The following is a 13,154-nucleotide window of genomic DNA, read 5'->3' on the forward strand; positions in this document are numbered from 1 at the left end:
TTCATCAAAACTTAGAACTTAAACCTTCATCTCAGTCAATAAAGAATGTCTTCTGCTCAATGCATTAGCAACTTTGTTAGTAACTCCACTCTTATGTTTGATAACAAATGTAAAACTCTGCAAGTACTCAACCTACTTCATATGTCTCTAGTTTAATTTATGTTGACTTGCCAAGTATTGTAAAGCTTTACGATTAGTATACAACACAAACTCCTTACAAATCAAATAATGTCTCCACTTCTTCAATTCTTTAACAATAGCATAAAACTCTTGATCATACAAATGATACTTCCTTTTAGCATCATTCAACTTCTCACTAAAGAAAGCAACAAGTTTACCTTCTTGACTTAATACAACTCCTATTGCACTACCACTTGCATCACATTCAACTTGAAATACCTTATTACAATCAGGAAAAGCTAATACAAGTAACTCAACAACCTTTTGTTTCAAGGTCTCAAAACTGTTATCAGCTCCATGTGTCCACTTGAATTTCTTTTTATCTCCTCTCATTGTCTCAGTCATAGCATTACAAATAGAACTGAAATTTTTTATGAGTTTTCTATAGAAACTAGCCAAACCATGAAATGATCTTGCCTCACCCACATTCTCAGGTGTAGGTCATTGAAAAATTGCTTTAACCTTCTTAGGATCCATCTTCAAACCATCAACTAAAATAAAAAATCCCAAATACACAATCTCCTCTTGCATAAAAGAACACTTCTTCAAATTAATCATCAACTTCTCCTCTTTCAATCTCTACAATACTTGTCTAACATGCTCAAGATCTTCTTCCTTACTCTTACTATATATCAAAATTTCATCTAAATAAACAATCACAAACTTACATAAGAATATTTTTAGAACTTCATTCATCACAAAGTACTAGGTGCATTAATCAAATTAAAAGGCATAACCAACCATTCATACATACCATCTTTTGTCTTAAAAGTAGTCTTCCATTCATCACCTTCTTTGATTTTGATCTGATGATAGCCACCCTTCAAATCAATCTTGGTAAAATACTTTGATCCACTCAAACAATCCATTATGTCATCCATCCTCAACATAGGAAACCTATATTTCACCGTGATCTTGTTAATAGCTCCGGAATCAATACATATTCTCCATTCTCCATTCTTTTTAGGTGCTAATATAGTAGATACAACACATGGACTCAAACTTTCTCTAATCAAACCTTTCTCCAAAAACTCATGCACTTGTCTATTAAGTTCTTCATTCTTTGTAGGTTTCAATCTATATGGTGCTTTATTTGAAAAAATTGCTCCAGGAATCAAATCCATACAATGACTTATACTTCTCATTGGAGGTAAACCATCAGGTATATCCTCTAAAACAATTTCTTTATACTCATTTAGCAACTTTGCAATTTCTTTTGGTACCCGGTCAATACTATCATCTGTCACTCAGCTATTACTACCCAAACTTGGTCCTCTAAGAATTATAGCAAAACAAACTTGGTTCCTTTTCATTTCTTTTTCAAATTGTTTCCCATTGAACATGCAAATTTTCACAGTAGTACAATTAACCTCATCTAGACTTTTAATCAAAGGCAACAATATTTGTTTCTTCCCATTCACCCAAAGAGTGTATTGATTCAATCTTCGATCATGTATAGAACATTTATCATAATTTCAAGGTCTACTCAACAAAATATGACAACAATCCATAGGCATAATATCACACAAAACTTTATCAACATAATGTCCAATCTTGAACTTCACAATATATTATTCACTTACCAATATCTTATGCTCATCTTTGATCCATGAAACATGATAGGGTTTAGGGTGCTTCAACGTCTACAACTAAAACTTTGTAACCAACTCTGTTGATGCCAAATTTGTAGAACTTCCATTGTCAATGATCACTTTGCAACATTTTCCAACCATCTTACATCTAGTTTTGAAAATACTTCTCCTTAAAATAGGTTCCTGATCACTTCCTTATTACATAAGATTCTTCTTACCATCAAATTTTCACCAGCCTTAGGTCCACTTGGTGAACCCTCATCATCTTCTTGAATCACAACATTTATGTTACCTTGCCTACTTTCAGAGGATCTACATTCAAAAGATCTATGCCCTTCTTTACCACATCTAAAACATTTACCATGAAACCCACCTCTAGGGTAAGAATTACCTCATCCTTGTAAGAATTAGTACCTCCTTGGTAAGAATTACCACCTTTCCATTCAATTTTGTTTCTGTCATTACTCTTCCATTTAGATTTTCCCTTATCTTGCACAAAATTGTCAAATGTGCCACCTTCTCCATAGGATCTACCTCTACCTCTCTGGAATCTACATCCTCTACCTCTTTGTCTTTTTTCATACTTCTTTGTCAAGATCTCCTCATCTTTCAAGGCATATTGATATGCTTCTTCCACACTTTTCAATTTCAAAAAACTATTTCATCTTGAATTCTAGATCTCAATCGATTTATGTACCTTGTAATTTTCTCAACATTGTCATCCACATGTCCAAATCTGATGTCCAACCTATAGAATTCCTTAGTATACTCCTTCATACTCATGTCTCTTTGCCTCAAATTTTGCATCTTTCTCAACAAGCTAACTTGGTAATCAATTGGAACGAATTTGTTCTTCACCCAAGTTCTGATCTTTTCCTTTCCTCTCCTTTTTCTATCAATTTTCAAATGCTCCCACCATAGTGAGGCATGTTCTTTTAACCTAGTAACTACATTCCTCACCTTCCTATTATTAGGAGTGTTTTCATACTCAAAGAACTTCTCCATTCAAAGATCCAATCCTACACAACATTGGTGTCCAATTTTCCATCATAAGGAATAACTTCTATAATAGGCTTTGAATTTTCCCTAGACAATACTTTCAATATCCTTGATTTATCTTGATCTTCTTTAGGTTCTAGATTAGGGTTTGGTGCTACTGCTTCATCATCACTTACATGATCAAGATATGCTCCTCTCCTTTGGAATGTCTCTATAGCATCTAATCTAGCTATAATTTTTCTCAATGTATCCAATATTGCTTTATCGATATTTCCTCTACCATCACTCAGTAGTAACTAAAAACTCAACAACATCTAAACACTCGCCAACCACTAAAAGTTTGGTAATGCAAGACATTGCAACTTGGAAAAAAGAAAAATTGAAATGATGTAGGATATCAATGCAACCCAAGATGCTCCTACATCATGATCATAATGAAAATGATATTTATTGAATTTTTTGTGTGTCAATATATTGGGAGCTATAGAGGCATCAATGGTGCTACAATATCAGTCCCCAAGTGAGAGATTGTTTTGATTTGGAACCTAATTAGTCTTAGAGTGGGAGATTATTGGTATGTGTTAATTGATTAAGAAAATTATGTAAACCATTTGTTTTTCATTAATTAAGTTGGCTTAACCATGTATTTGGAATTTACTAAGTAGGTAAAACTCCCTACTATTTTTAGTTGTTGAGAGTTATTATTACTCTTGGATTTACATGCCTCTATTGTTTTATGTAAACAACTATCATGTCTTCCTATGCTAAGCTCAATAGCTCATCTAGTCATGAGTGTTGGTTTAGTGCTAATGGAGTTTTGAATTTGTTCATATATGGATTCATGTCTTCTTTCTTTCCTTTAGTCATTTTTCTTTTGGGTAGCTTCCTGGCTAAATATTACATGGTATGGTAGCCAATTGTGAATTGTGGGTTAATAACTTATTAGGAATCTATAGTGATTTCATTCTTGAAAGAAAGTACCTCTTGCATTTTATGATGACATTAAATATCAAATATGGTTGAATGAATTGTGGTTTCTAAGGGGTTCATATTTCTTTCTTATTAGTGCAAGTAATTTGGAACTTCTTGGAGGAAATTTATGCTCACCATTGAGCTCAAAGCACTTGATGACATCATAATTGCTCTTTGTTTTGTCTAGATGAGCCATATGCAAATGTTGTGAAGGTTTGAAGGAGAGGTTTCATAGTAAAATCCATAGTGCAACTCATCTCTTGGTGCAGGTTTAGGTCAAATAGACTTCACAATTGTGTCTAGAAGGCTAAAAAATGCTAAAATAAACTATCAATTCATAAAATTTAGTGAAATTTAGTCAAAAAAGAAAAAATAACATTTTTTTTAAAATATAGGACATAATTTTATGCTTTTCATGGTGACACAATCATTTTATGCTCAAGTGATCTAATTTTTCCAAAAGAAATGAGTTTCAACTTAAAACTATGTAAGTTTCATATGTAACCCAAGCTTGAGGTGATCCTTTTTTAAAGTTGATATTTTTCCAAGAACTATAAATTGGTGCTAGCTTGAGGTTCTCATTTTTAATTTAATTGTACTAATAGTTGTTGGCCTAAGAGTTGAAGACTAACCAGTAGAAAGATTGGTAGAAATAGTCATCAAAGGTGTTGTCGTTATTGGAAACACAAGAAAAGGAATCTAAACTAGTAGATTGACGCAACTAGTAAGGCACACTAATGTGCAACCCTAACTATTATAGTAGCCTTCAAATTCTTGTGAGGTGAACTCATCTTCCCATTCTAATATCAAGTGCTTTAATGCCCTACTAGTTTCTCTTTCTACTTTTTCCTTATACACTTCAAACATGTGAAAGGCTTCTGAATTTTCTTTCAAATAAATAGTCCACATCACTCTAGAGAGTTCATCAATAAAAAACATAAATTTTTTGTCTCTTGATACACTCTTTGTCCTCATGGGACCACACAAGTCAATATGGCTAGTGGAGATGCCTACTTGACCCTTGTCGAGGGCAAATATGTTGAACCAGCTACCCCTCTCAGTGTCAGTTAGCTAAAAGAGAAGGAGATACACACAACCACAATAGATGCTCTAGTGAGCACCCTATCATACTTTGAATACAAATATGTAGAGGAACTAGAGATAGTCTACAAAATGTATGATAAATGATTACAAATAGCCATTTATAGACATTTGTAAGACATGTCAAATCTATGTCCCTTGTATAACATTTATTATATTATTGAGCTTTACATGTCTAACTTGGTCATCTAGCCTCTATGATTGCTTCAAATGGCTCCACTCTCAAGATGATCTAAAACCAATCACATATTTGGCTCTTTTTGCCAATGGTCTTCAAAAGAAGATGAGCACTCAAATCTAATTCATAGAACCAACTAGAAAAAAAGACATAAGCTACTCATTATTATACCTTCAGAAATATCATCTATAATATGGTTATATAAAACAAATTGGACTCCAATGTCCCATGGTGTTTTGTACATAGAACATCTACCCACTAAATTTATAGTTTGATCATGTATAATAGATCTTCATTGTTGCAAAAAAGAACTAATAATCTTCTTAGCAATAAAAGGACCTCATTGGACAAGAAAAATTTGTTTTTAAAATAATTTTGCTACCCATCATGATTGTGATGGCTTGATTTGATAGATATCCATCGCTCTCACAACACAACTGTAGCATACCTATCACACTTGCAACAACCTATTTTGACAGATAACCATCACTCCCACAAAACAACTATCACATACCCATCACACTTGTGATGCAAGATTGAAAGTTGAAGCCATCATAAGTGTGATGATCTACTATCACAATTAGGACGGTGTGAAGATGAACTCTTGCCCTTTTCTTCTTCCAAGTTACAAATGTTCAATCCATCACAATTTGTGATAGAAAAAGTCTGATAGGAGCCAACTTATGGTACTATCACTTGGGTGATGAGTGGCCATCACAAATTGGACCCAAATGTAGTAGTGTCTTTTATACAGATTTGCAAGTATTAAGCATCCCCTTCCCTAAATTGCCAGGATGAGTGTGCCCTATTACAAGAACTCAATGGTTAGAATGAGAAGATAATGTTTAGGTCCAATCCCAACTATAGCCTAATTACTTGTCTTGAGAAGGATGCCATGTATTTGACTTTCCACCTTTTTTAAATCCATGAGTTTATCTTTTCCTATGTTGTTTAATTTTGAGTTTTGGTTAGTTTTGGTAATGTTGTTTTTATGTGGATTTGACTATGTGAGTTATTTGGTAAATGATTTAATTATAATATTTGGGTTAATCATATCATATTGAGAATTATTAAATTTTATTTGATTAAAAAAATATTAAAACATGAGAATATTTAATTAATTAAAAACTAATTAAATATGTGCTTCAATTTAAAAGTCTAATGTAAGAAGTTGGATTAAAAAAATAATTAAAATATTAAAAGATTAAAGATTTAATATTTCTTTATCATAATTATTTAATTATTAATAATTAGATTAGAGGAAAAGAAAAGAAAATAATTAATAATAATAATAGTGCTTGCACTAATTAATAAAGTGGAAGAAAAGAAAAGAAAATAATAGTTTAATTAAAAATTTCTTTAAGTGTGCATGAAAGTATTAAACAATTAAAATATTACTAATATTTAATAAAGTTAGTGCCTTTCGAAATATTTGAGAACAAAAACCCTAGTTAGGGTTATGGTTCTTTATTAAGGGGTTGGTAGTTAATTTGAGGAACACAGATTTTAGGGAGCAAAATTTGGAATTGGAGCAAAATAATTATTGAAAGTTTTGGAGGGTTTGGATTTGCATGCATTTAGAGAGTGTCTCAAATTTTAGTTGTTGTTTTGAGGTAGGATTTGAAAACTCATTGAAGAATTTTATTGAAAGATTTGTCTTCTTCATGTCTTCGTGCTTGCATAATGCTTATTAATTTATTGTGTTGATTTTTCGATAAATAATTATGTTGAAGATTTTGAAAAGAAAAATTGATTAATCAAGAAAACTTGATTGAGGAAAACTGTAGAAAAATTTAGAAAATTATTATGTTTATATTCTTTTAAAACCCTTTCTAATATAGGAAAAACTCAATTATAGAAAATTGGAAGAAAATAATAAATTAAACAACTAGGGTTTTAACTTTAAATTTTCCATTAGAATCATGCGATTATCATGAATTTTGTAAATAAAGATAAATATTCTTTTTATATATAAAATAATTTGATTGCAAAATTTATTGAAAAAATAAAAGATTAATTGAGAGAAAGCATGTTGTAACTAAACTTATACATGCATGTGAAAATAAATATACTAAAGATAGAAAAACTATATATATTATGGTTGCATGATTTGAGATATCAAAGACATGAAAATACTAATTTTATGCTTTTTTTTTATTCTTTAAAAATATAATTAACTTTTGAATTTATTTAGAAAAAAATAAAATAAAAAATTTAATAATTAATTATTAATTTTGAAAATTAAGAAAAAATTAAATTAAACAAATATTATTTCTTTATTTAAAAAATTAAATAAATAAATACTATTTATTTTCTTATAGTGGGTTTTTTTATTAACAATTGCTTTTAAAACTCTTACTGGATTATATTTTATTATATATTTGTTATTTTAAAGAGAATTTATAATGGAGTTCACTATATAATCATCAAATTATGAATATTTTATATAATGAGACAAATTATAAATAATTTAATTATAATTATAATTTTAAATTTAAGTTATCTCTAGCTGTATTATGAAATAAAGGAAAAGTAAATATTAACATTAGACTTAAGTAGAAGTCATATTAATATTTTAGAAATTGAAATTGATATCAATTTTGTCATGCCCAAATTTTACAAGATAAAACTCAACCAACAATTTTTTTTTTTTTTTTGTCAAGTGAACTTAATAGTAAGATATATAAATCTCTACTTGTTATGAACGTTCTAATGAATGGTGACCAAATCATTTTAACCTATTTTAAAGAATTTTAGCTTAACCTTAGATCTATCATCTAAAACTAACATGCACCCACATATTAGACTTAGACACTTCCTTGATATAATTACAAAAAAATAAAATAAACAAAACTTGAGTCAACATTCATAATTCAAAAAAATATATATATATAATTCACAATCTAGTTAGGATTTTAAATAAAATTAAAATCCTTTTTAGAAGGAACAAGATCTTAATATTATCTCACATAAGTTGATAGTTAAAAACCTTTAAGTTAAAACTTTGAATTTATGACATTATGACATAATAATTTTATTATTATTATTATTATTATTCTATTTAAAATTAGTTTAATCTTACTTGTTTTATCAAAGCATTACAATAGTTATTATATCATGATTATTAATCAACACACCTCTCTCAAATTCTAACTTCAATATTTAATCTTCTAGTTAATAGAAACATCATTACCTTATAATAATTAAGATTACCTTTTAAAATTTATAACTTATAGAAAATCAACCCACTTAATATTACTTGCTAATCTGCAACTATTTAACCCACATTTTAAAATTTAATATTTCCCTTCAATATCACCCCAACTTAATATATTTTAGAAGTTTCTATATTTTAAGTGACCTTTTGGGAGAAAACTTGTTAGAAACATTCTAAAAGCATACTCAATGATCTTCAAGAAAACAAAAGTGTGGAGGGAAACTCTATTTCATAAATCTTCATTAAGATAAAGAAAACCTACAACCTAATTATGTTTCTTTTTCAATTTCTTTTTTTTTGAAAGTTTCTTATTTCTCTTCTCATCTTGTTTTATGTGCTTAATAGCTAGCCTGATGTGTGTATATATATATATATATATATATTTTTTTTTAAATTTTTTTTTTTTCTTGTATGTTCTTTCTTATTTGGTTTTCCTTGTGTTGCAGATTTTATGGAGTGCTAGAAAGTGGAGGAGGCAACTCTTATTTTTTTGTTTTGTTCTTCTTCTTTTTTTTCTTTTAAATAGGATCTTAAATCATTATGGCTTCCCTTATGCTTCTTGATGCAGGTTGAAAGTGGGGCTTTAATAGAAGATTAATGGTATTGAACATCTAAATCAGAGAGCCATGCTTATTCATGCATGCACTCTCTTTTACCCTCCTTTTTAATTTTAATTTTAATTTTTTTTTTTCATGGCATCATGATGCTTATATTTTTATTTTTGATTTGTATGCATGTTTGTAAGAGGGATTTTAATGGTTAAAATGTAAGGTTAATTATTTATTTAGTTATTTGATTTTGTTTTCAATTAATTCCTTATTAATTAATTAATTATTCAATAGTACCAATATCCCCAATGAAAGAATAAGTTGATGTATTTAAATTATTTTTAATTTAGTATGACATGTCATAAAAAAGACACAAAATTTAAGATTTAACATTGCTAACTATCATTTTTTTTATTCATTTAATTAAAATCCTAACCATCCTAATAAAAATAAATACATTCCCATTTGGATATCTCATTTGGAACGGAGATTTTGGAGGTTCTCCCTTTGCTAATTAATAGCAAAAAGAATACTACTCAGCACTGCTCCCAATCGCCAACTCCTCTCTCCCACACGTGCTTTCCAAGGTGTGATTTTATTGGGAGAGATGCAATACAAAATCTACATCAAATGCTTAGTTAGGCGTGAGGATGTGTAAGGGAAGGGTTATGTCTTGTCAGAGGTAATAATGTTTCAAGTTTTAATTTGCTTATTTTATTCTTTTCCAATACATCAACTTCTACCACCTGTAAACCATGAGGCATAGCCCATCCAAGCGTGGTTTCCAAGTTGAGCGCTTCCCTATGCTTCCAAGGTGTCATGGAAAAAAGAGAATTCTAACATTAAGTCAGAACAGGAAAATTTTAAATTCCCCAATGCTTGATGGAAGGTGGACGCCAAGTTAGGTGGGACCCCTTGTTATTAATTTCCAAACATCCTCACTTACTTCCAAAAGTATCCACGTGGCATATAGCAAGATGGTCTCAAGCTTATTTTCACATGGATCACGATAGGCTAAGGATACTCAGCTAGTGTTGGGGGGGAAACACTTATATGTTTGTATGCCTGAACAATTATTTACTCTAAATTTACCCAGTGCCTAGAATACTTGGGAGACGGGACTGACATTATGTCAGTATGTTGACCTTTTTCAAAAGCTTAATTCCACATATCCCAATGCCTTAAGGGCCCGTTTGGTGAGCGGAATAGGAACACGTATTCCAAAAATTTCAAATTCTTTGTTTGGATGCACCAAAACGAGATTGGAATATGAGGCAAAAATGGAATACATATTCCATTTTTGGCCCAAAAATGGGGTTTTGCAATTCCACCAAAATAGGTGGTATTCGAATATGTATTCCTATTCCATTTTTTTTAATTTTAGAAAACGTAATTTTCGGGTCCGCGAATTCCTATCAAATATTGGCTAAACCAAACAGAGAACAGGAATACGTTCTATTCCAGAATACATATTCCAGAATATGTATTCCAGAATACGTATTCCTATTTCGCTCACCAAACAGGCCCTAAGGGAGGTTGGCACTTGGGATTGCTTGTTATTATTAAATATATATATATTGTAGGCATGGACAATGGTACGTATTCTAAGATGATAGGGTATTTAGGTATTTTGAATGATTGTGACTTGTTTACACAAGTGCTAATCACTGGTCCTTATGAACTAGTATTGTATAACTTAGCTTTTTACCCCTTTATTTCATTGTTAAACTAAACAAAAGATTTTTAGGAATATTTTTTGATTATTTAATTAGTCTGTAATTGAGGAGTGGATTTGTTTTTACTCCCCCATACTTTTTCCAGAGAGTGAAAAAGTGTAGCTACAGGAAGATAAACTTTGGAGTCAAGAGTTTTATTCTTCATAATTTCTTTAGAAGGTCACAAACATGAGTTGCAAATGATTGAGTCAACTTCCCTACCAATTTAATTTGCAAGTATAATTAATACTAATTATCTGTCACATTCAATGATCTAAATTGAACTTGGAAACAATAGTCATTTTCCATGCATATTACAACAACTATCGACATAATGCTTTCTTAAAACATGATCTTTGAACCTTCCTTTTTAATTACTTATGCTTTCAAATTGAATCCTCCCTATTAATAAGGGTTTAATGTGAAATCTATAATGAAACCTTTCAATATTGAACTAGCTACTCTATTTTAATTCATCTATGTTGACAACCATGATATGAGCACAATTTAGTCTTCACACTCCATAAAAAAAACTAGGCATATTCCAAAACATAATACACATTGATTTAAATGAACATTAGTCTCTAATGAATAGTTACCTAAAATATTTCCAATATTATTCATGTTAAAGTTTTCAACTTGCAACCTCACTACATGCAAATACAAATCAGTGAAAATAAATGTAACAAATTACATTTGATGCCTCCAATATTCAAGCATTACTATCATGCAATCATGTATCAGAACATCTGGATGAGATGAAGAATCCTCCATCACAAGTATAATGTACAATGACAATTTTCCCCTTTCAAGCAAAAATCTGCAAGGTGAACATTCCAAGACTTTTCTTTTTTTCTTCCATTGCTTTTGGAACTCAAACCTGCAAATGCATCACAACAAAATAACAAGGACCATGGGTACTTTCCACCCAACCATAGACCTCCAAAGAGACCACCCCTACGCTAGGGGAACAAGGCTCAAAGCGGGTTTCACACATACATCACCAAGTTTTGCATGAAGACAAGATACAAAACACAATCAACACCCTTCCATGGCTTGCACAATGATTCACCATTGGAATCATAAAATTTTGGGTGAAGGTGGGCTCTTCAAGGAGGAGAAATTATAACATCATAATATCATACTGCCAGTGCATTTTGCCTCTCAAGGCCACGACAACATAAACAACATATTGCCACTGCATTGCCTCTCAAGGCCTTCAAAACAATCATCTTCTCTTCATCCACCACACCTCCTTGTACCTCCCAAACAACAAGATTCATGGCCATGATGGAACCCATGCTCCATAATAATAACAACCTCATCATGAGGTAAAAACAAAATTTTCTTTTCTCACCTGCAATGTCAAGCCCAACTTGTGCCCTTCGCCCAAGGCTTCTCTGCCCTCCCAAGGGTGAGTGAAGCCTTCACGCCCATAATCACAATCAACACTCACATTCAACAAGAACAACAAAACAAAACCAAGAAAAGATCTTCATGAGCACAAGGCACATTCACTTCTCCACAACACAATGACAAAGATCATAATGCAACAAGAACACTACATATTCTCACAATAACGCAATATCCATCCAAGATGAAAGACTTCCAATATAATGCATATTCCATTGACACACTCCTCATACTTGCAAATCTACTCTGCAATACTCAAGAATGAGAATGAAGCATTGTTTTGAACACTAACCTTGGTCCAAGCTAGGGTAAGGATAGTTGTAGTAGAGCTCCCTTCATCTTCCTCCAAAACTTAACTGTCTCTAGAATTAGAGAGTGGGTAGACACCCCACTAGTTTGGTCAAGACCCTCTAATAAAGCCTTCCTACTAACTATTTTTAGCAAAAACACTAAGCCATTTTCTCTTATAAACTTGTCTCCTCTAATTTTGCTATATTTGATTTAGTGGAAACATGAAAGAGAACACGTGACTAGTCCATTTTCGAATTGGAGGAAGAATGCATGGATAAAGGGCCCCCCTAGGGTGTCTAGTCACTCACATGATCAAATTAGGCCTCTAACTTGTTGTACTATCATATGGATAACTTATTCTCACATAAAAGACACTTTGGGACCACCTAATGACCCCTAAAAACCCTAGCCATGTTCCAATGCGAATTTCCTTTGATTGAGACTCCTCATGGCATTTTTCTATGAGAGGTTAACTTGATTACTACATCGAGGTTAGGTTTAGGTTAAGTTACTTTTTGACAAACCCTGAATGACATGGCATTTTCACATGGACAACACAAGTGTCAAGTGACACACAAAACAACGCATTACATTAAAAATGACTTGTTTTACAATAATACATGAACTAGGCTACTATACACACATACAATTCACATATATGAAATAAAACACATTACAATGATGTTTTGAATCTTTTCCACTGATTCAACCTTGGCTAAGTCATGTTTGTAGTAGTTTGAGCCTTAATTCCCCTTTAAACCCATGGTCAAATTCCTGCACACTAAACTCAAGCATCAGTAGTCCAAGAAAATCATGTAAACAATAAGTACATAAGTGAAATAATCATTATCTCATTCAACATTAGACTTGCATATATTTCATCATTTCAAATTAACTTTCCCTTTCTTAATCATTTCAAATATAACCTTCAAAATATTAAAATATCAA

The 13,154-nt window shown here is 31.2% G+C and overlaps 1 pseudogene; it reads left to right on the forward strand.

Annotated features, from left to right (window-relative positions):
* Positions 1-12,879: 12,879 nt before the first annotated feature.
* Positions 12,880-12,939, forward strand: LOC149540492 (small nucleolar RNA SNORD36; annotated as a pseudogene).
* Positions 12,940-13,154: the final 215 nt, after the last annotated feature.

Source organism: Cupressus sempervirens, chromosome 9, assembly GCF_028749045.1.
Source record: "Cupressus sempervirens isolate cs-2001-9-10 chromosome 9, ASM2874904v1, whole genome shotgun sequence".
Lineage (NCBI taxonomy): Eukaryota > Viridiplantae > Streptophyta > Pinopsida > Cupressales > Cupressaceae > Cupressus > Cupressus sempervirens.